Below are 25,199 nucleotides of genomic sequence, written 5' to 3'. Positions count from 1 at the left end.
TCCAGATGAGAAGGAACTAGGAGGGATAGATAGAAGGGAAATTATATTCAGATTGTATTGTATGAGAAAAGAATTTATGTTTAATAGAAGGAATAAAAATAAAGGAGAAAGGAAAACAATTTTTCATACTATTGGGATAGATATGCTTGTTTAGTTGGACACAAGGAAATAAATCTTGGCTGAATATCTGACAATGTATGACAGAGCATCATCAGGTATGTTCAAATTTAACTGTTGGTGACCATTGTCAACACTGGCAGGATGGTCATGAAGGTGTGGAGGGAAGCACTCAGCAATGTGGACAACAGAAAGTGGATAAGAGCTGCGAGCAGTTCAGGTCTTCCAGTTCCACTTTGGCACAGATTCGAGGCATGCACCAGTGACAGTAGCAGATCACCAACAAGAGGACAGAGCCAGTCTCTGGATGTGACTACTAAATTAATAGACACAGCAGCACACACGTTGCTGTAATCCCCCTGAACTCACTTGCAAGCAGATGGTTTATCTGAGCCAACCAAAGCAATGGATCTACTTCTTATCTTGTGAAAACTGATCTTGGACCTTGAGTTAATTTTCATATCATCTAGAAGTCAAGTCTTTCTTAAAGGCTTGCTTCTAAAATAATGCCTGTCAAGTATAACTAATAAATGAGGGTTGCCATTAACCTAGATTCTAAATAATGCTAGCAGATGTGGGTGAAAGATGGTGCCTCCATGGAATGAGGAATAGCTCATTACTATGCCAATTGGTTAAGCTTTTCACTGTATAGAAAATGCTAGAAGTCCATACATATATGTAATTTCCAGATGTTAGAAAATTAAGCCAGGATCCAGTGTGCCTTGATCTAAGTTGGTTTATAATTTTCTGCTTTACCTTTTAACCTCCAAATAATGGTATCCCATGGGAAAAAAAATAAGTTGCTGTCTTTAAAATGTGTGCTGAGCATCTGGTCTAATTTAAGATTACAAGTTTGGAAAAAGGCCATCGTGGTGATGATTAAGCTTCATGATCAAGTTTGTGGAACCAAAGAACTTACAGATTGATACCTTGAAACCCACCCTGTTGGACTGCTGATTCTGGCTTTGTACCACTACTCCATAATAATCTCACCACTGGAGACTGTGGATCCTACGGGACAGTTCAAGTTATGGTAAAGGGTCTACAAACACATATGTGCTTGTTCTATAGGCCAGATATGTGATAAAGACTCAAATACAGTGTGGAAGTACTTGCTAGAGGGAAGGCAGTATGTAAATATGCATTTAAGTGTTCTGAACAACTGGACAACTCCATGCAGCATTCAAAGGATACAACAGCTGTGTGTGTGTGTGTGTGTGTGTGTGTGTGTGTGTGTGTGTGTGTGTGTATGTGTGTGTGTGTGTAATTTAAAATGTAGGTGGGAACTGGTAGGAACATATGATATCTCTATAGGGAAGTGGAATGTGTGGGGGTAGAACCCTATCCTAGCAAACAAGAGCTAGAGAGGTAGGAAGATCAAGCCTGCTAAACCAAACAGGGAAAGAAGGCAAAACACAGAGAAGAAATTAAGTTGACATGAAAGTGACTAAGAGCACAGCTTCCTGTATATTCAGAACTAAATCCACTCTGCCATTGGCTCAGAGATCTGGCCTGTCATCTTATTAAACAGGACCTCTGTGATAGAATTTGAAATTCAACTCAGCGGCCAAATCTGCCTCAGGATTCAAAGTACTGAGCCCCTGTTTAAAATCCAAGTTACCTTCTTCTTTGACACTTATCAAGACACTTGAGTGTTAAATGACATACTGTGTGTAAAGCAGTTAGCACAACTCTTGGCAGATCGTCACATAATCCTGGCAGTGAGGCTTAATGAGGTCGGCACAGTGCCTGGAACCTCACAAATGGTCAGCAAAATGACAGCTATTATTACTGATCACGGATCTGGCATTGTCCACTTCCTCTTTCTTCCTGAGATCCACTGAGGTTTTGGGTCTAAGCCCACCTGATACACAGGAGATAAAATGGGAAGATGTATCTAAGCAGTTAGAGAAAAGAATTCGCCCTATGTTCTGTACTCCATGCCCCAGAGAGGGCTGGGGAAGGCTTCACAAATAGCAGGTGTAAAGTAATATGGACGCTCTAAAGCAAAAGGAAAGAACACGCCAGCAGCCATAAGGAGGAGCACTGGACGGAGAAAAGGCAATTTAAAGGTACAGAAAGATCAGTATTTTTATAACGTTGGATGGTACTAGAAACGATAGACTGTTCCCTACTGCATGGTCATCTAGAAGCAATCAATATAGATGTCCCTCGGTCTCTAAGAAAATGGATTATATTATGAGGGCTCTGATTCACAGAGCAAAGTGAGGAAATGGGCAGTAGATCTTAGATTTCAATCTCATAACTGTCAAAATGGATTTTTATAAACAGCTTGTGTGGCTTGAGGTGTTTCTTCAAAATTCACTTACAGAGCAGCTCGTTCTCCAGCCCAACCAAATTGGAAGGCGCTATTATACTTAACCTTTGAGGAATCACATTAGTTGTTCTTTGTCTTTTCTCACAGCTCACAAAGTCTGGAAGTAATTCCCCCCGCCCCTCAATTCTAAACAATTTCTGTGCATTTGGTCTCACAGGATATCAGGGAAATCCAGGGGCCTAGATGCCAGCCAGAACATATTTTTAAAATGGGAAGGCTACTTCCTTCTGCCCACCTTCATAGGTAATTTTGTAATCATGTAAGATAAAATGGTCAGCTTGGGTTCATCCCAATTAAGTTCAGAATGATATTCCAAATGACTCAAGTCTGGCAGGCATGTTTCTATACACAGTTTGTTATAAATCAAAGTCCTACAGCATGGAAATCCGGCTTAAGGAGGAAGTCCAGGCAAAGGCTTACAGAAGAGCAGTGGACCCACACAGCTATACATTTGCCAGGGTGCAGGGAAAGGATGCTACATAGTCAAATCAGAAAACTCTCTTCAGAGAAAAATAACAAGATCACACACCACAATTCAAGACAAAATACAACCAAAGTAAACAGAGAGCCAGAGAGACACGTATTTTTTTCTAAGTGGCAGGGCAACTGGCAAGCAGATTATTTAGCTAAAACAAGAACAGGCTTTAGCCTCGCCTACCGGTTGAAATTGCTTACTTGACCCTGCAGAACCTCAGGTTCTTACTTGCAAAATACAGTGGAAATATCTGTAATGTGGGACATCATTTAGGTTGCAAGAGACAAGAAGACATCTTAAATTAGTTTAAGGGAAGAGGAATTTGTTAGCTCGCCAGACATGGTTCAAATATGGCTGGATCCAGGGCTTTGATCCCTGGAGGGAAATCTTGTTTCTATTTAATCCATATTCAGTTCACTATATTAACCTCATTCTCACCTACTGTAAACAACTTGGCTATTCTAAGTAGTTCCAAATTTATACCTATCGAGTATTAAGACTTGAAAGGCAAAGGAATCTTTTCTCAACGTTAACTTTAGGAAAGTGCTCCAGAGCTCTAGAAGAGACTAATATAGAATCATGGAATTTCTCCACGAACCACTGGGACACAAGGTGAGGGCTGTTATTTCAACTGACCATCAGAGGACAATGGGCAGAGGCAGCAGCAGGCTACAATGAGGATTGGCCCTCCTGTGACCATGTGATTAGGGCAGAGACTCCTCGAAAGCTAACCTATTGGGGGGGGGGGGATACTGGTGTCCAGATGAAAGCAGAAAAATGGACTGAGCAGAGAAAACCATAGGCCTGAACAGTATCTCCCTCGTGGTAGTGACATAAGGATTCCCATAATAAAAGGCAAATGTTTAGCAAGCCAGAAAGTCATAGAAATGCCCCTTGCTTCATGTACATATCATATGAATATATTTAAAGAAAAAAAAACATAAAGATGGGGCAAGAGAGATTCCTCGGCAGTTAAGAGCTCTCCCAGAAAACCTAAGTTCAGTTCCCAGCACCCACATCAAGTAGCTCACAATAGCCTATGACTTGGGTTCCAGGAAATCTGATGCCTCTGGCCTCCAGGTACCTGTACTCACAGGCACATACCCCAAACCCATATGTACACATACTCAAATAAAATTGAAACAAATATTTAGTATAATATAAAGAGAAAGTATATCATGAAATAAGTCATGTGTGTGTGCGAATGTGTGTGTGTGAATGTGTGTGTGTGCATGTACGTGTGCGTGCGTGTGTGCGTGCGTGCGTGCGTGCGTGCGTGCGTGTGTGTGTGTGTGTGTGTGTGTGTGTGTTTAATTTCTCCCACACTTGACTATGGCAAAGGCTTCAAGTTTTCAATCTACTTTGAGATATCAGGTCTAAAATGTCACAATACTTGTTCAGGTTTGACTAAGAAAACAGTTCCTTCAAAGGAAAGGTTGAAAAACAATATGATAATTTCCAGACTTCTCCACAGAAAAAATTCAATAAAGGGAGACACAAATATGCAGTAATGATTACGGATGAAGTATTTCTTATAAATCCTATAAACCTAAGAAGATTTTATCCAGTCCTCCAATTTGAGATAATTATTCATGTCTGTTCACTACAGAGGAACAAAAGCACTTCTAGGTTATAAACACGCTAATACATTTCTTGGATATTTTGGCTTGTTTATGTCATTTTAAGTATGCCAAAAAAGATACCTTAACAGAATACAAATATCATGATTTTCTTTACTTTATCTTTATAATTTTTGATCACTGTAAAACTCTCCTTGGAGATTTTGTCGGAACTTTTTCTTGAGACACAACCCAAAAGATAATATTCACTTAACTCCCAGCCTTATGAAGAAAAAACTGTAAATAATCCTTTAAATGAATAAATATATAAAGAGAAGAATTTTAAACAAATATATTCAGATCACTAATTTGTACTTAAAGTACATTAATATGGAGGTCAGAAAGTTATAGAAGTTCATTTCAATCTTCATCTTCTCCCCACTGCCCAGGACTGTGGTTTAATCTACAATGTATCCCAATAAACAAAGATTTAAAATAAAAACCAGAAATACTATTGCCTTGGTTTCCTGACTGAAGAAATTTTCTGACACAATTTCAAAAGGGAAAATATACAAAGAGAAGAAGTAATTTCTCTAAACAAAGCAAACAGTAGAATTTCATAAGCACCCACTTCCAGAATTGGCAGTTCGGAATTCGGAGAAGAGTTCTACACACCTACATACGGGTCCTCCTGAGTTTCCATCACAACTACTGAACAAGGTCAAATATGATCACAACAGGGCTTACTAAAGCGCAATTTTGGAGTACAGAAAACCTAGACTCTGTAAGCTGAACAGCTCCTGGAGTGTCCTCTAGGCTGACAGAGTCAAATACCAGGAAACTGAAATACAGTTTCCACACTGAACCCGGGATGGACATTTTAGGAATAGACCTCAAACAGGACTGGAAGCCCACATGAACACTACTCTAAACCCACCCGAAGCTTCAAAATGAGTCTGCAAAGTTTCAACTCATACACTGGTAGTTGATAAACAATAACACAATTGTTTATTTTAATTTATTTATTTAAAAATTTTTCATTTTACATACCAACCAGTGTTCCCCCTCCCTCCCCTTCTCCCACTTCTCTCCCCACTCCCACCAGCCCACTTCCAGCCACTCCTCACAGAGGGTGAAGCTCCCTTGGGTATTCAACACAGGCTGGTATACCAAGCTGGAGCAAGACCAAGCCCCTCCCCGCAGCATAAAGGCTGAGTAAGGCATAACACCACAAGGCATGGGCTCTAAAAACATAGTTCATCATCTTGAGTGAGGTAGCCCAGACCCAGAAAGACAAACATGTCATAAATGAATATTAGACACAAAGTAAAGGATAAACAGGCTACAATCCAAAACTCCAAAGAAGCTAAGTAAAGAGATGGACTCTAAGAGGGGCATGTGTAGATTGCTCCAGGAAGGGGATAGGGTTTAGACCTCCTGGGTAAACTGGGAGTGGGGAGTAGAAGGGAGAGGATTGGGTGGGTGGAAACATGAGGGTTTGAGATGGGTGAGTTAGGGGAGGGACAGAGAAGGAGAGCAATGAAAGATATATCTTGACAGAGTGAGCCATTATGGGGTTAGGGAGAAATCTGGTGCTAGGGAAATCCCCAGGAACCCACAAGGATGTCCCCAGCTAAGACTCATAGTAATGGTAGAGAGGGTGCTTGAACTAGCCTTTCCTTGTACTCAGATTGGTGACTACCCTAATTGTCATCATAGAACCTACATCCAATGACTGTTGGAAGCAGATGCAGAGACTCACAGTCAAGCACTTGGCCAAGCACCTGGAGTTCAGAAGAGAGGGAGGAGGGATTATAGGAGCAAGGGTGGTGTGGGGTGGATCAAGATCATGATGGGAAAAACCACAAAGTCAGCTCGTGAACTCTGGACTGACAGCTGGGGAGCCTGCATGGGACTGCACTAAGCCCTCTGAATGAGGGTGACAGTTGTGTGGGTCGATCTGTTTGTGGGTCCCTTGGCAATGGGACCAGGATTTATCCTGGGAATACAACTGTTTTTAAAAGAAAAAAAAATCAGCAAAATTCAAAACTTATAAACCTTATTATGGTACTACCTGTCCTAACAGTGGCTTCACTTTAATTTCTGTTACCCAGGACCAACCATAATCCAAAAATATCAGGTGAAAAATTCCAAAAGAAACAATTTATAAAGTGCATAAAGTCAGTGAAATTGAAATTGCATGCTGTTGAGAACAGGATGGAATTGGGCCACCCTTCTCCATCCCCTGGAGGGCATTCATTTTCCCTCAGTCTCAGTGTATCCGTGGTCTCCATGCTCCATGATCATTTAGTGGCTAGTTGTCTTTGTTATCAGACCGATAGTCATGATATCACACTCCTGTGCTCAAGTCACCTTGATTTTATTTCATGGTGGTCTCAGAGTACAAGAATAAAACGTCTGGCAATTCCAAATGCTGAATAGCACCTATTGACTGCTTCCCCCAGGTGAAATGATGGAAGTTCTCAGACTAATAATGAAAGGCAAGCATATTATTCTGAGAATGTTATGATTTAAGGTAAGGACAAATCTACCCATAAAATTGTGATGTTGGAAAAAGGTCTGGGTCCATTTTATTATGGTACATCAAACTGCAAATGTTGCGGGCAGAGAGCATAAGTCCTTAGTTAAAATGTGAAAGATACTATTTTGTGGGTGGGAATGTAAACAAAAAACAAGATCTGGTGAGCAGAAACACAGTGCTCCCCAAAGTATCGGGCCCATACCAAGGCTACAGCTAGCAAGAGACCCCAGAAATGACTGACACCAAGCTATTTGCCCCAAGTGAGGGCTGAATAAACAAAGTCAGAAATAAATTTGGATTGAGAAATCATAAAGTCCAGGCAGAGTCTAATGAATAAGCCACAACCACACTTCCGCACATCTGAAAACCCCGATTAGGAGAAATAATAACATCCGGTCAAGTCTTAGAGTGCGGGATCAACTCAACCAGTCTGAAGATGTATAATAAACCTACACTTGTAAAAAGGCAAAGAGGCTGTAGGGCAGGAAAGTGGAAGGGCAGTTTAATTCGGGGATGCCATGACATCAGGGCAGGGCATACGAAAAAGTGTACACAGTGTACAGATGAGAGGACCAGACAACTCTCACAGGTAGGAAGAAAAAATAGCTAAGTAATACAAAGAATAAATCAAACAGTATTAAAAACACAAGTAAAAATAAATTTAGATAAAATGATAAGAGTCAACCTACGGCAGACAAAAGAGCAAAGGTATCTTACCAACAAAAGCCTCCGAACAACAGGACATCCACATGCAAAATCAAAGACACATGTTATCTTTCATAAAAATGAATGGAGCATACTATGCCTAAATGTAGAAAAGAGATATCAAATTTGTAAAACAGCAGAAAATCTACACAATTTTAGGTTTGATAACTTTTCAAATAAACAAGGGGAACATTCTCTTTAGCAGATAAGATTAGAAAGAATCCAATCATTAAATTGAAATTGCTTTTTCTATAAATGGTAATGTTAAGAGAATTAAACAGTAAGACACATGCTGAGAGGAAATATTATATTTGCAAAACACTCATATGGCAAAGGTCTTATGTCCAAAATACACAAACAACTCAAAATTCAAATGTTTGAAAAAAACATTTTTCATGGGGAAAAGATGTGAAACCTCATCTAAGAAGACATACAGATGGCACGCAAATCTATAAAATAGCACACATCATTCGGGAATTGAATACTAATGTAAGAACGAGGGCCAGACTGCTCGGAAGGTAAAATACTTGCCTTCTAAGCCTAGTCTCCACAATTCAATCCCTGGCTGGCTCTCAGTGGAAGGAGAGGACCAACTTGCCAAAACTGTCCTGTGACTTTTTCATGAACTCCTGGTTTGTGCACACACACACACACACACACACACACACACACACACACACACACACACAATGTACAAACCATTAAAACAATGAGCTGTCACCACATACCTAAAGGCTAAAGTGAAAAACTCAAGCCACTGTTGGTATGACTACGAAATGACGTACCTACGTTGGGAGAGAGTTCGGTCCATGTTGCTTTGTTTCTAAAATGCTGGTAACTGAACTTTAGTGAATGCTGGGTCCCCACTCCACTACTGAATTATATTCCACCACACCCTCTTTTCTTTTCTACCTTTTATTTAGAAATAGGTTTTCACCAAGATGCCCAGGATGCCTTGAAATCACTCTATAAGCCAAGCAGGCCCTGAACCTAAGACCCTCCTGCTTCAGGCTCCCTGGAGGCTGGGATTAGAGGCCTGCACCACCAGACCCAACTTGGCAGGTTTCCCCAAAGCTAAACATCATCTTACGGTATGACCAGCACTCATACTCCCAGGAGCTTGCCCAACTAATTTGAAGCTGTCTGCTCACAAAGGCTTTTCCCTGTGTGTTCAGAGTAGTGTTCCTCCTATTTCCCCAAACAAGCCAGAGACCAAGATACTCTTCAAAAGCAAATAGAGAGCTCTACTGTGGTAGATACAGACAATTCAGCAATCAAAAGGGATGTGTTGTCAAGCCATGAAAATACAGAGAGGATTTTTTTACAATCATTTTGCTAAGTAAAAGAACAAAACCTGCAAAGCCTGAGTATTGATTCTAGCTTTCAAAATGGAGAAGGGTAAATGGTTCCAGAGGTCTGAAATAGGGAGAGAGGTATGATTATGTTTTGCCCTGTCTCCTTCTAATAATTCAATGTTTTAAGGTCTCATTTAGTTATTTGAGCCAGCTGAGGCAAATGTACTAGACAAGGGTCCAAAGTTCATTATTTTGTATATAGGTATCCAATTGTCCCAGCACCAATTGTTGAAAAAAAATCTCACTTCCTCATTGTGTAGTCTCAGCAGCCTTTTCAAAAATAACTTAACCCTGTGTAGGAGGGTTTATTTCTGACCACCCATTCCATTAAAATGTGTTTTTTTTTCTATTTCTGCAAAACAGGTGATTGGTATTTTGATAGGTATCATACCAAACCTGCAATTTCTGTGCATGAGATTGATATTTTGATTAATATTGACTCTAACCCATGAATGTAGTGATATTTTCTTTGTGAACCACAATAAACCAGCTTATCTGAGGATCAGAGGAAAAAGCCAGCCACTATAGTAAATATAGAGGTCTGGCAGTGGTAGCACACATCTTTAATTCTCGCATTCAGGAGGCAGAGAGCCATCTGGATCTCTGTGAGTTCAAGGCCAAACTGGAAACAGAGCCAGGCGTGGTGACACATGCCTTTAATCCCAGCACTAACCATAGAGGTCTGGAGGTCTGTACAGACAGATAGGAAGTGATGTAGCTAGGCAGAGAGAGGAAGTGAGATGGCAGAACAGAAAGGCATATGGGCACGGGGATACAGGAAGTCGGTCTCTTTGGAGGCTGAGAGTTGGTAAGGTGAGGTTGGCTGTGGTTTGTCCTATTCCTCTGATCTTTAGGTTTTCAACCCAATATCTGGCTCTGGGTCTTTTATTAATAAGACCGTTTAGCAAGTCGTCTTACACATGAATACTATATGAGTTTCTACTTCAGACTTCTGTCATTGTGACCTGTAACCTCACCACCTACTAACTCCTCTGCATGCTTTGGATGCCCCTGTAATCCTGGCTGCTTTTAGTGGTCTGTTTAGAATGTTTATCCTTGGTGTCTGGTAGCACAACTGATTTTTCTGTGTGTGTTGACTAGGTCCTGCTACTCTGTGGACTTATTAGTCCTAATAGGCTTTGTATGTTGAATCTTGTAGGTTTTCTCTGTACAAGATGATCTCTTTTGTGGGGAAAAAAAAGTTTTTTCTCTTCTTTCTTCCCAACTGAGGTTCATTTATTTCTTTTTCTTGACTATTCTGGCTAGAACTGTAAAGTGGCAAAAGTGAACTTCGAGCCTTTTCCTGAGAGGAAATGCTTTCAGTTTGTGCCACTGAGTATGATGTGCAGGTGAGTGTCTTTATTTAATGAAAATACAATTACATCCTTTTCCCCCTCCCTCTCCTCCTTCCTACCCATCCCATGTCTGACTCCTCCTCCCAAACCCACTGCCTCCTTTCCTTCAATCGTTGTTATTACACACACAACAATAAGCAGAAAATGAACAAATAAATACAACCAGCTGAGTCTGGAAGTGTGTTCCTAAGGTGGACCACGTGGTATTGGATAACCAGTAGGGGAACTCATACCCAGGGAAGGCTAATTCTCCCTCTCTTGTAGTTGTCAATTGCCTGACAGCTCTTCATCCCTTCATCCACAGTGAGGAGTCAACTGTTGCTGTAATTGTTCTGGTCTTGTTTAGACAGTCATGTTGTTGAGATTTTATGGGTGTAGCTTCCCTCTCATACACAGCTAGAAGGCAACAACCTCACAGCAGACTTCTTGGTCCTCTAGCTCTTACACTCTTCCCACCTTCTTTTCCAAGAGATACTCCCTGAGTTTTGGGGGCAGGAGTTGTGTTGGAGGTGTATCCATTGGGGCTGGACACCCTTCAGCCAGCTGTTCTCAGCATTTCAACAAATAGTCTCCTGCTGCTGCAAAAAGAAAATTCTTTGGTGAGGGAAGAGAGTTGTGAGCATCAAGAAAGGTATTTAGAACACTTTCTTGACTATACAGGTTTAGGAAAGTAGAATAGGTAGCTCTTACTCTAAGGCCCATGGGCTCACTAGCTATCCGTAGTTGACTAGGTTTGAAGTCCACAGCATGATTCCCTCCTGCTAAGCAGGCCCAGAGAGAGGCCAATTAGACAGCTGCTGTTACTACCAAGATATGCATGCCACTATTCCACCTTTAAGAATAGCTTGTCATTCTGGTCATTGCTATGACTTATGGGAAGTATATAACTGGATATGGCTATTAATTATTTCCCCCCTTAGCACCCTGGATATCATCTTTCAATACTATGAAAGCTAGTCTTCAGGGGAGCTCTCTGGTCAGTCACAACTCAAAGCTCTTGAATATGTCCGAACTGTATGTTGTCTTCAACAATAAGGGCTCACTTTAATCTTCTTGGAGGCAAGCAATAGCAATAGTCTATACTGTTTGAGGAATCTCATGGACTCCTCTGACTAAAAACTCAGAAGGATATTGCACATGCATGGTACTTGGGTTTTTACTAAATAGTCTATGGCTCTTGGGAGAAGTATTATTACTCAATGGTGTGTGTGTGTGTGTGTGTGTGTGTGTGTGTGTGTGTGTGTGTTATGTAATTTTAGGTATATATAAAATGATTCCTTATGCCATTTTCAAGCACAATCAGTGTTTTTAATTCTTCCCTCCCTCTCCTTCTATATTGTTCCCCCTCTTCTCTCCTTAATTAAACACCCCCCTCTCCGTTTTCCCATTTTCTCCCTCATTTCACCTGTATCTTGTTTTGGTAGTACCAAAGTTTGAACCTGGGGCCTTGTGCATGGTAGGTAAGTGTTCAATCACTGAGATATATCCCTGGCCCTGAATTTCCACTGTTTTTAATATTTTTCTTATGAAAAGATTCTGGATTTTGTCAAATCTTTTTCAACTGAGGTGTCAATAATACAAATAACACATGCTAATAAATTTCTCAAAAGATATAAAATGTGAAAAGATACTGAAATACTCAAAAGTTTTGCAAAGAAATGGCTATTCCAAATAGAGTACTATACCTTTAAAGAAAATAAAAATGAAATTTAACTGTCTCCCCAGATATTCCACAAGCTACAAAGGCTCATTGGTAAATTCTATCAAACATATGACACCTCACATGAGTACCTGACTCATTTTATATAGTTATGGCTACATCAACAACATGAATCAGAACATGAATATGCAGTATTGTCCTGATAGTTAAGTGCATAGCCTTGAATGGGGCTCTCTTTGTGTGTTAACGTTGGCTCTCGTGTTTTCAGGTTTTTATTCCACAAATTTGGTAGAGTGCTTTTACTTGGATCCTGACACTCGCTTGAGATACCAGCTGGAGAAAAGACAAGCATGTAGATTATTTCCTCCCTTGTACTGCAGGAGAGATGGTTCCAGTAGCTGAGACATCACCTCCTCCTACTCTCCACCAATGGCAGGAAAGGGGATTCCATTACAATTCCTCTTCTGTTCACAACACAGGTACATTCTAAGTGTGAAACTCAAGAGAGGAAGATGATGCCAGCCAGAAGTTCAGGGATGTGCCACAGATGACAGAAAATGGACATGGGTAATCAAAGTTCAGATGAATTTCCAGTTATTCATTGATATTCTCTTTCTTCTCTTTACTTCGTTTTATTTATTACTTCCCGTCATAGAGCTGATAGCTATGGAAAGAAATATTTAGGAACTGATTCAGTAGATAATATTTAAGAATCTCTCAACCAAATATTTGCCGAGGGCCTGCTCTGTGTCAGAAATTAAGATCTTCATAGAGCCTAAGGATTCCAAGTGCATTTAGAAAGAAACACTTTTCCTGGGTGATCTGGATATTTCCCATTACTGTTTATATCTAATAAATTTGACAGCTGGGGGTCAGAGAATAAAGAAATGGCTAAAATTCAGTCAGTTAGGAAAGCAGGCATTTGGGCCTGTGCCCGTGGCACCTTCAAGGCCATGCGGTTTTTACTCTGCTCCGCTACCGCAACAAGAAATGCTTCACCTTGGTCCTCACCGTGTTTGATAGCTCACCAGCTGAATCCATTCATATTTTATCATGATTAACAATGCTGAATGAGAGTCACATCTAGCCTGTACTTTCAATTCTTTTAACTTTCATTCTTTGTGGATCTCACAGCAGGCATTCGGATCCCCTTGCAGCCTCCCTCTGCCCTTGCAATCTCTCTGCCAAAACAAAAGAAAATTTAAAAGATCTTGTGTGGAACAATTTAAAGAGTATTGGTAGTAACTCTTCTTTGACAATCTGGTAGAATTCTGCGTTGAAACCATCTGGGCTTTTTTTTTTTGGGGGGGGGGAGACTTTTAATGACTGTTTCTATTTCCTTAGGGGTTACTGGTCTATTTAAATAGTTTATCTGGTCTTGATTTAACTTAGGTATGTGGTACCTATCCAGAAAAATGTCCATTTCTTTTAGATTTTCCAGTTTTGTGGAGTAGAGGTTTTGGAAGTATGACCTAATGATTCTCTGGATTTCCTCATTGTCAGCTGTTATATCTCCCTTTTCATTTCTGATTTTGTTAATTTGGATGCTCTCTCTCTGCCTTTTGGTTAGTCTGGATAAGGGCTTGTCTATCTTGCTGATTTTCTCAAAGAACCAACTCTTTGTTTCATCGATTCTTTGTATTGTTCTCTTTGTTTCTATTTTATTGATTTCAGCTTTCAATTTCATTATTTCCTGGCGTCTATTCCTCCTGGGGGACTTTGCTTCTTCTTGTTCTAAAGCTTTCAGGTATGCTGTTAAGTCTCTACTGTGAGATTTCTCCAACTTGCCTTGGAGGAGTTGGGAATGGGGGGTGGGTTGGGGAGAAAGGCTGGGGGTGGGAGGAGGGAGGACAGGGGAATCTGTAGTTGATATGTAAAATGAACAGAAAAATCTCTTAATAAAAAAATTTTTTAAAGAAAAACCAAAGACCAAGCATAACAAACAAAAGAAGAAGGAGGAGGAGGAGGAGGAGGAGGAGGAGGAGGAGGAGGAGGAGGAGGAGGAGGAGGAGGAGAACTCGGACTGAGGTGGCTGCCAGACCCTAGGCATCTGCAGAGTCTTCTGTTGTTAACAGGAACCATGAACATCTCCCCAGATGCCCGGCCACTGCAGGGCCATGGATCCAGACATGGCCCTAGGCAGAGGCCCAGCCTGGGACACCTTCATGGCCCCAGGTGGCAGCACAGGCCCCCTCAAATCAGTATATCACCAGCAGCTGCATAGTCCTCAGACACTGACATTGTCTCAGGTGACTGACCTGATCCCGGTCATCCATAAGACCCTCGATGGTAACAGGAACCATGGACATCAACACAGACCATGGCTATAGTAGGACCATGGACCCAGACATGGCCCTCTGTAGGAACCCTGGCCCAGATGATATATGGCCCCAGATGACAGCGCCGGACACTCAAATCGGCTCAGCCTCAGAGGCGGCACAGTTCTTGGACACCAACATGGTCACAAGAATGCAGCCTAGACCCTGGGCATCTGTGTGGCCTATGGTGGCAACATGGGCCAAAGACATCAACATAGACCCTGGCTATGGCAGGACCATGGACCCAGACATGGTCCTCAACAGCAGCCTCGGCCCAGATATCACCATGGTCCCAGGTTGCAGCTCAAAGCCACTCAGATCCTCGTGGGTCCTGTGGCTGCTCAGTCCTCAGATACCAACATGGCTCCAGGTAGCTAGCCCGTTTATTTTTGAACTAATTTTGGACTCAACGTTTTTTTTTTTTTTGGTTTTTCGAGACAGGGTTTCTCTGTGTAGCTTTGTGCCTTTCCTGGGACTCACTTGGTAGTCCAGGCTGGCCTCAAACTCACAGAGATCCACCTGGCTCTGCCTCCCGAGTGCTGGGATTAAAGGCGTGCGCCACCACTGCCCGGCGGACTCAACGTTTTTATTAGAACATATTTAAATTTCTACTAGATTTTCTGAATTAGAATGCTAAAAATCTTAAATGTCTTTTTCCCCAATGGACATATTGGAAATAAGTCAGTAGAAACTTTCACCTTGACTTTCCTCAGGGAGTTGATTGAGGAGTGGTTGTCTCTGCAAACATTTTTGCACTGGCTGCTTGAGGAGGATGGTGTTGGTGCTGTTGTTGTTTGATGTTTTGTGTTTGTCTGATGCTGGGCATTCTGGAGAGAGTGGGCATACTTTATTTATAAGAGCCAGGCCTCAACCCCACAAGAAGAACTTCCAACTGAATTTCTTATGGCAGCTCACAAAGTAAAAAGCCTTATTTTTTTAGACGGCATATTTTTTCTTCTATTAATTCTAGCAGATACCCCTATCTGCTCAGGATGTCCAGATTCTGGATTGGAAATCACAATGCCCCAGAAATATGGCCTAGTTCTTCATTTCCTGTCTCACTTTCTGCCAATAATCCTTTCCTCTACCCATATTTGCTCTAGCCACGTTAAGATGTATACATACACCACACTGTCCGAACTCTCTGTCTTCAGGCACTCTTCTGGGTATCTCTTGTAAGAAACTTGAGAAGCCTGCAAACTACCTTTGATCCTATGGAAAGAAATCTATCCTTTTATCCAGTTTCAGGGAATGTCTATCACATTTTCCATCCTCTACCCATCGTGTGTCTTCATTGGGGTTCAACCATAGCAGCAGCAGCCCTCAATGCAACCCAATCTTCTAGGATTCCAGGCACCTCACTCTATGACAACATAGGCCAGGCACCAAACAAGCACTGGCTTCACAAATTATTGAACACAGAGAGGAAATGGACCCCCAAAGCAGAGCACCACTGGATACTGTGTCAACCGGACAGGAATAAGCAAGCCCTGTTCTCGATTTACTATCTAGAGCATCACTCTGGAGTCACATGTACTCTGTGTTCTAATGTACCTTAAAGCACCAATGTGATTCTCAATGTTGGCTCCCTAATTTAGAGTGGCACCCTCAGGGTATTTTAATTACTTTTGAAATCCCCTTTAATCATTTTTAATACCCATCAGAAGCTTGAAATTGAAATGTTCTAACTAGACTGTACTGATTTTCCTGAGCATACTCAGGGTCTTCTCCTCAGGTCTACACTGTGACTGAACTGGTCATCTTCAAATGCTGTTTTTATAAATCAATAACATAGATTCATTAAATCAATAACATGGATTCTGTAATATGCTCCAAGAGTAAAAGTCCAGAGCATTTTAATACTATATTTAAGACAAATCAATTCATCTGACTAGAGGAAGAATCCCCTGACGTCTGTTTCAACTGCACACAATGGCCAGACCTTCAGAAAAGGACCACACCTTCACTACCATGTGACCTGTGCCTTGGCCAGGCATCCTTGTTGTTGGAGCCCTTCCCACACACCTTCCCTTCCGCCTCAGAATGACTCCCTCCTGCCCTGGCTTTACATAAACATGGACTCTTATGCAAAACACTATCTGCATTAGGCTTCTGGGAGTCTGGGGAGGCGGGGTGTCCTCCTTTCCCTCCAATTCCTGAGCATTGTGAATGAAAAACAGTTACAATGATCATTCCAATAGGCAGAAGGGAAGGAGGGAGTCCATATATCACCTGAAGGAAATATCCAAAAGCAGAGAGAAGAGCTAGAACAGCTCAGGATCCAGGAAGGTGTCCTTCATCTTCAGGTCCTGCCGCACGAACACCCCAGTGTCATGAGTGCCGCATACAGTAAATGACACTTGATGGCCCCACAACGTAAGATTCCATGTAGTAACTTTGGCTGCCTGCACCCAGCTGTATTTCTGTTACACTGAGCCATTGCTCCACCTGTGGGAGGGGCTCTGGGGTCCAGCAAAATGCTCAAACAGCATCTGAGCTCAGGCAGATGCTCTGGCACTGATTCTGCCTCTGTGCCATGCACTACTTCTGATTACTGACAGCCTCATGCCTGGAAAAGAGGATGCCTTGGTCTCCAAATTATACCAAACTGTCTAAGTGGTAGCTCCATCTGCAGAGTATATTTCATATGAGAAATGGCCATTTAGGTTAATGACACAAATTGTACAATCTGTCACACACAAAAAAAAATTCAGATTGGTTCCCAGCAGTATGACCTTATATTTATTCCCAGGTTCAATTTGCCAAGAAAATGGCTTATTACTATATAAATATATTAATATAAAATTATTGATGTACTTTGAAAACCATATTTATAGTAAAATGTTATTGTGCAATAAAATTTGAGTTTGCAGATAAAGAGGAATTAGAAATTTTTGAACAAATTATGAGCCTCATTCAACCTCTAGGGCAACAGGCAAAGTTATACACAGATAGAGAAGCTTAAATTTGTCAAAGATGGTTTGCTTCTGTGTCTTTTAGAATATTCTTTCCCTGCTAAAATTAATTTTCCATCCCATTGTGTTGTTACTTCTGCCTCGGGGTAGCCACTCACAGCTGTAAGAAATTCCTGAGCGATGACATCTTTGAGCAAAGACAGCTTTAAGAGATTCATGCTCAATAAAAACCAGCCAGAATGGTCATATTTCTGCTTGCACATCTCTGTTTATCACTGATTGTCTTCACAAGAGCTGGGCAATGAAGCCAGCCTCGTTCTCCATCAATAGAAGAATGGATAACGGAAGCGTGATACGTGTACAGAATGGAATTTTATTCAGCTATAAAGAGAAATGAAATTATGAATTTTTTTTTTTTTTTTTTTTTTTTTGGTTTTTCGAGACAGCGTTTCTCTGTGTAGCTTTGCGCCTTTCCTGGGACTCACTTGGTAGCCCAGGCTGGCCTCGAACTCACAGAGATCCGCCTGGCTCTGCCTCCCGAGTGCTGGGATTAAAGGCGTGCGCCACCACCGCCCGGCAAATTATGAAATTTTTAAGGAAATTGATGGACTAGAAAATGTTATATTGGACAAATTAATCCAGGCTCAGGAAACTCAAACCTTGTATTTTCTCTCTCATATGTAGATCTTAGCCTCTAATTCCTGCATATGAGTATCCAGGTGGGAGTAAACGCGTGCAAAAGCCAGGAAACTAGAAAGGTAACTTCATGATGGGAAAGGGAGGATTTAAGGGGGGAGTGGGAGGAGAAAAGGACCAAATAGAAAAGGAGAAAACTGGAGCTCAAAGAACATAATAGAGAAAGGGACGGGAAGATGTAGAAAGAAGGAAGAGGGGAGAATCTGCCAAAATAAAATATGCATGAAAATCCTGTATGGAAATTTATTATGCTGTGATCTAACATAAAAGTAAATATAAAATCTGTAAAAAAGTTGAAAAATGCCATGAGTATTTTACTGATATAGGCAGCATATTTACTAATATACTAATATATACATATGAGTTTTCAGATCAAGAAATACATATATACCACACACATATACATAAAAAAATTAAAATGGAGTTATTCTTTAATTGGACAACAATGCTTCTACTAGACACCCACAGGCTCATAAATAAAAACACTAGTGCTAGGATGGCTTCTTTCTTTTGGAGCTGTTGGCTAGTGAGGTCCCACAGACCCACAAACTTTATATACTATTGTCAGTGCTATTTGTCATACTTCAGAACTTAATAGTAAGATCTTACTGCTGTAGACATTTCATAATTGAATTATAGAGCAGGATGAAATTAAAATGGTGTGGACCTATAAGCTTCAACTCTACTGGCTAGAACAGTGCTAGGCCGGATCCCAAAGAAGGAAAAGGAATCATCAGTCTTTCCTGGTTTTGAACGCTGAGAGCTACAATAATGACTGGCCTGGAAAAACATACCCACCGGTGCAATAATGGCAACATCATGGGAGTAACCAACCACTTTCTGATTGGATTTAAGTCCTGCTCTACAGGGTGAGCTCCATACCTGTTACCATTATTGAGCCAAAACCCTATGGGGAGACAGATCATAGGCCCTCTGGGAGAACCTACTGCTATTAGTCTACTAAATGCACATAGTATTAAACTAACCCCTAATGACTCCTCATTATACCCACAGATTAAGGCATCTCTCAGCCCTCATCAGGGAAACTTCTATTTGCAATAGATGGTCATTAACAAAGAGACCCAAAGCTAGCTAAGGTACAGAGAACAAGAGATTACAGAATGCTCAGCCCTAATGAGCATATACACTGCACCCCCCTCCTTCCCCAGGTCTCAGGGGTCATTGCAGAAGACAGGGCAGAAAGAGTGTAAAAGCCAGAGGCGGTGGATGACTGTAAGGAAAATGTCTTCTGGACACACAGCAGGGCAGCTGCACATATAAAGTCACTAGGGTTGTGAGAAAATGCACAATATCCATGCCAGTTCAAACCAGCTCAAACTCTAGTATGGAGAATGGAATTGAGGACAAAGTCCCAGTCCTAGCCAAAGAGCCATTGGCATTATTAGATGATCAAAACACATTGTAAGAAACTATCAAAAACTAACAAAATGTTTTTCTTAATTTATCAGAATTTTGAGATTTTTATTGTTGTTTTTGCTTATCTAAAATCTTTGAAATCTATTTCATTTGCTATGAGATAAAGTTATTAACATAATGATGAGATTTGTAGGGACTTACAGATTTGGGGAATACACACATTTCTTCCATCTGTAATCTCTATGTTTTTCTTTTAGGTTTCTTTCAGACAGGGTCATGTTATATTGCCCATGTGGACCCAAGTGATGCTCCTACTTCACTGCCTGAGGACCTGGGACTACAGCATGTTCACTGCACCTGACTCCGATCCTTTAAGCTATCAGTCATTGAACACACATTTTTATACATCCTCTGGTCCCTAGGCCAAGTTACCCACAGGCCTGAGACATCACAGGGACTGGAAGTAAGAAGACAAGGGAGGAGGGACCTGCCTTTTGCCATTTTTTGACTTAGCAGTTTGCACACCAGTAACTTTTGTAAGAAATACAGTTGAAGAATTTCAATTTGTTTTCAAAGTTAATGCAATTTTGCATTTTTGAACAAACTCCATTGGATCTCATTTGATTTTCAGAGAATGTCTCCTTCTGAGAAGACTTAAAAGGGACCAGCTTTCTTCTTTCCATCATTAAATTGTCACCATGTTACTTTTAATGTTGAGTGTCCTCAGGCTTTTCTGAGAGTGTTCGCTTCTCTGGACATCTGAACAACTTCTGTTCATTTTCTCGTACACAGAGCAATCCTGTCAGTTAGCTCATTCTTCAAAGGAAGCACACCCCATCAACAGGGGCAGGGCAGTGTGAGAGAGTGGAAAACACAGCCAGTGGCAGAGTCCCTAAAACTATCCTTCCAAAATTCACCCAGGCTGCTCCTCAACACATCTGAATGCAGCAAGGTCTGCTTTGGGCAGTAACCTACCCATCCTTCCCAGGGCTTTTCCTGGCATCCTGCTTACTGTTTCAATGGCAAAAGGTAAGAAATGCTATTTTGTTGTTAATTATAAGCAATTTTAATTTATTCTTTGACCACCCCCAAGTCCCTCCCAACTTTATGCCTTCTTGTTTTCATAAACCTCTGAATCTAATTTGCACTGTCCATAGGGACGTGAGTGTGGGGCAAGCCATCGGAGAATGGCCAACCTAACAGGGTCTCTTCCCTTCCAAAACACCGTCTTTCCCTCACCTAGCAGCCACCAACTGTCATTAGCTCTTCACCTCATGCTGGAATGTTGACCTGCTTAATCTTGTCCAATAACTATAGCTGCTGAGATTTTGTGAGTACAATGATCGCATGATGACCAGAAGAGACCATTTTATCTAAGTCATCCCCTACCTCTGGCTCTTGCAATCTTTCTGATCCTCTTTGTGACATTCCCTGAGGCTTGGGCGTAGATTGTATAGTACAGATGTCTCAATTATAGTTAAGCATTCCACAGTCATTTGTTCTCTGCACTTTGGCCAGTTGTGTTTCTCCGTATTAACTATCACCCACTGCATAAAGAACCTTACCTAATGAGGACTGGAAGCTGCACTAATCTATGGACATGGAGATTAGTATCTGGAAGGCAGTTTGATACTATGTCCATTTAGCAAAATAATAAAAGCAGATTGACCATTAAGGACTATGAACTCCCCAATATGAACTCCCAGGCATGCTTCCTCTGATGGAATTAGCCTTAAATCTGATCAGAAAGTAGTGGTCACTCCCATAGTCTTCATCAATATTGAACCATGGTCATATCTTGCCAGGCTAGTCATCACTGTAGCTCACAGCATTCATAGATGGTTAAGAATGCTGATGCCTCATCTTCTACATCAACCTACATGGCATCTACCAGTATTATGAAAGCTAACCAGCAGGGAAGAAACTTCCAGGTCACTTAGCACTTCATTTCTCCAAGCCCTACCTGTAGAAGGCAGAAAGGGCACCATTAGAGGCCAGGGAGAAAGTTTTAAAGCAGAATAGTGGAACACGGGTGATATGAAATCAGAAAGGGAAATAATTGGGGTGGGGTTTAAGCAGGGAGGGGAACAGGAAGGCGAGGAAGCAGAGGTGAAACAGAAAATTAATACTAAGTATATATAAAAAGCTATATGGAAAGCTACTATTTCATAATCTTTCGTGTGTGTGTGTGTGTGTGTGTGTGTGTGTGTGTGTGTGTGTGTGTGAATACATGGAAGGAGTGTAAGAGGACTTATTCTACAAGGGGACAATACTCCTTCCAGAAGCCAGAGATTGCCAAATGAAAAGCCCAGTGTCCAATGCAGGACACCTTCCTTGTACTTGTCCGTTGGGTGTCCCAGAGGAGCCCTCAAACAATGCAAGCTACTGACATTGCTCTTGGATGCCTGACAGAACATCATGGTAAGACCCTACTGATTCTGTTGTTTTTTAGTAGCAATTTATAGTACCAGTCTTCTTGTGGAAGTTTTTATTTTAGCTACTTCCCTATCTCTTTCCTTGATGAACACATTGCAGATCCTTTAAATTTCATGAGATTTCTCTACTGATGAAATTTTAAATAACGTGATGAGAGAGGTGCTGTGGTAAAGCTAATCATAGTAAGGGCAATCAACACACACGCTTGCTTAAAGCTGTGGAGATTTTACCAACTTTGGTTAATCAGATTAATATTAATATTGCTTCCTTATAGCCTCATAAAATAATGGCAAAAATGCTTTACTAAGAATTATTTTTGAAAAAAAAAATGTAGCCAAGAAAGCTCTAAATTTGACAGAAAAGCATTTATGCAATTATTTTATGTATTTAAAATATTCACATGGTTTTATATAGCTGAAGCTGGCTTCAGATTTTATATGTAGCCAATGATGGCCTCAAGCTCCTGATATACCTCCCTCCACCTATCAAGGGCTAGGATTACAGGTGTGTACCACCATATGGTTTATGTAGTGCTCAGTATTGAACCCAGGGCTTCATGTACGCCAGACAAGCACCATAGCAACTGAACTACATGCTTATCTCTGATTTTATTTATATTTTACCACATTTATTTATTATTTATTTGTGTGTGTACACATATGAATATATGTGTGTGTGTGTGTGTGTGTGTGTGTGTGTGTGTGTGTGTGTATGCGCACACACACACATACACATATGAGGAGAAGGGCAAAGCAAGGGCTCTATATGCAGTGTCATTTAGGTCTGTGGGACTATGAATGATAAGTTCTTCAATGCACATTGAACTGGGTTCTGAAACTATTACTACCATAGTTATCATAGCAATTATACTAACAGGAAGCCAATCCTATCAGCTATCATACCAACCTGCCTGGCAAAGTGGGCCCACTGGTACAAGTGTATGCCAGCAGAAGAGAGAAGCCTGGGCTGTTAATCAGGGCCACCCATCATGGAGGCTGTATCAAGCATCACATGGACCACTTTAAAATTGAGTATGAGGTCTGGAGAACAGATAGAGTCAAACTGACCTAATAAAAAGGGTATGAAAGCTTGCAGACCACGTAGAGCCCTTAAATTTTCTGGCAAATACATATTTATCCTATGTTTTATAAGCTCAGAGTTGAGTTTCTGCCCAACATGGTTAATTAAAATGGATGAAATCTTTTATATTAGAAATGTATTAAATAGGTGTCTTTTGTGGGTTACTGACCTATTTCACTGAGATGAAATATAACTACTGTAGAAAATTTAATTTGTTAGAATATTTGGTAAAGAGAATTTTTTTTCATTTATAAAACTAAATTTGTAGTATGTCTCACTAATAGGGAGTTAAATACCTTACCCCTTCTATAATAATTAACCATGACCTCTGAAACTTTGAAATACTATTCACTTACTGAAATATACCTACAGTCTCCTTTGAACAGTATCTTTTTGTTAGAATATATCGCATAATACTCTGTTCAATTCTTACAACAAATCATAGGGCAATGTTGCTGTCTGGGAGGTACTTACCAGTAAGCTTCAATTACTAGTACCTGCTTCACAAAGCAATTACAGAATATAAGGTCTCCTTTAATGTGGTTGATTTTGATGTCAACTTATCACAAATTAGAATAATTTGAGTATGGAGCCTTCCTTGAAGAAGTACCTGATTGTCTTGATTGATGTGGAAAGGCCCACCCAGATTGTGGGTAGCACCTTGCAGCAACCCAGATTTTTTTTAAAAAGCATGGCAGAAGGAAGATTATTTCTACTTGTTGTTAGTTGGCCTTCTGTTGTAGAATATTATTTTAAGGTGTGTTACTTTTGTTTATGATGCATTTATTTAACTCTGTGAAACTGTGTTACAATACCTGTCAAAAATACCTGATGATCTAATAAAGAACTGAACAGCCAATAGTGAAGCAGGAGAAAGGGTAGTCAGTGCTGGCAGGCAGAGAGAATATATAGAGGGAGAAATCTGGGAGAAAAGAAAAAGAAGTAGCCAGAGAAGGAGGAGGACTCCAGGGGCCAGCCACCCAGCTACACAGCAAGCCATGGAGTAAGAAGATTGGCAGAAATAAGATAATAGGAAAAGCCCAGAGCCAAAAGGTAGATGGGATAATTTAAAGTTAAGAAGAGCTGGTTAGAAACAAGCCAAGCTAAGGCCAGGCTTTCATAAGTAAGAATAAGCCTCCATGTGTGATTTATTTGGGAGCTGGGTGGTGGACCCCCCAAAAGAGCCAAAACAAACAACAGCAGCCTTCCCTCTTTCTTGCCACTGAATTGGTTTACACTATTGCTGTTGCTGTTGCTGCTGCTGCTGCTGCTGCTGCTGCTAATGATGATGGTGATGATGATGATGATGATGATGATGATGATGATGATGATGATGGAAATGATTCCTACACTGATGTCAGATGCAGCTTTCACCCTATTCTAGAGACCAGTGGCTCTCTGAAAACCTTTCAGTATTCTGGCACCTGATTGGCACAGCTGAATCACTAAGCCTTAAAGCATGGAGTAACTACTATGTTCTCAGATCTCATGTGTGACTCTGCTATTCTTACTGTTGTAAAGCTGACCCATAGTATGATCAATGATCTTCAGAGGTCAAATTATAAAAACTATAAATGAAATGTTTAGAATATCCAGTAATATTAGGAGAGACGTCCAAATCAATAGATGAACAGATGGTACCATAGAAACACAAGACACACAAGAAAAGTAAGATGACATGACTCCCCCAAGTGATCAAGATTCCTCAGCTATTGAACTCAAAGATCATTAAATACATAAAATGCCAGAAGAAAATTACAAAAGTTTCCTAGTAAAATGATCAATGACTTCAAATATGATACAGACAGGCTATGGATTCAATCCAAGATGTGAAGAAAAATGTCAGTATCATACAGCAGAAAGTTTAAAGCAGATGAGAAAATCAGCAATATGAACAAAACAAAAACTCAGAAGAAAAATAAGCAAGGAAATCAACATTCTGACAATAAAAAATAAAAATGTTGGAAATGAAAAATAAATGAATCAAATAAAACAACATATGGGAAAATATCACCAATAGACTTGACCAAGCAAGGGAAAGAATACCAGGGATGGAGGACAAGGATGAAGAAATACTACATTCAAATGTCAGAAAAAGAAAGAAGAACTGGAGATGGCTACCTTGGTAATGCACTTGTCTTGCAAGCATGGGGAGCTGAGTTTAATCCTCAGTCTCCAAGGGAAAATGCACAGCACTTGGAATATTAACTCTTGGGACACACAGACAAGTGGAACTCTGGGCTCATTGACAGCCAGTCCAGCCTCAACAGT

The 25,199-nt window shown here is 40.8% G+C and overlaps 1 protein-coding gene and 1 long non-coding RNA gene across 3 annotated transcripts in view; one reads left to right on the top strand and one right to left on the bottom strand.

Moving 5' to 3' along the window:
- The window catches only part of Kcnn2 (potassium calcium-activated channel subfamily N member 2), a 389,972-nt gene that overhangs the window by 342,543 nt on the left and 22,230 nt on the right, over nt 1-25,199 (bottom strand). The gene's annotated exons all lie outside the window — the stretch shown is intronic.
- LOC121824155 (uncharacterized) lies at nt 10,205-20,123 on the top strand. Its single transcript, XR_013046081.1, has 4 exons — nt 10,205-10,440; nt 12,375-12,585; nt 18,024-18,097; nt 19,670-20,123. It is a non-coding gene; the product is annotated as an uncharacterized LOC121824155 (long non-coding RNA).

This window comes from Peromyscus maniculatus, chromosome 19 (genome assembly GCF_049852395.1).
Source record: "Peromyscus maniculatus bairdii isolate BWxNUB_F1_BW_parent chromosome 19, HU_Pman_BW_mat_3.1, whole genome shotgun sequence".
Classification (NCBI taxonomy): domain Eukaryota; kingdom Metazoa; phylum Chordata; class Mammalia; order Rodentia; family Cricetidae; genus Peromyscus; species Peromyscus maniculatus.
The sequence above is the reverse complement of the archived record's forward strand: the minus strand, read 5'-3'. Positions and strand labels throughout refer to the sequence as shown.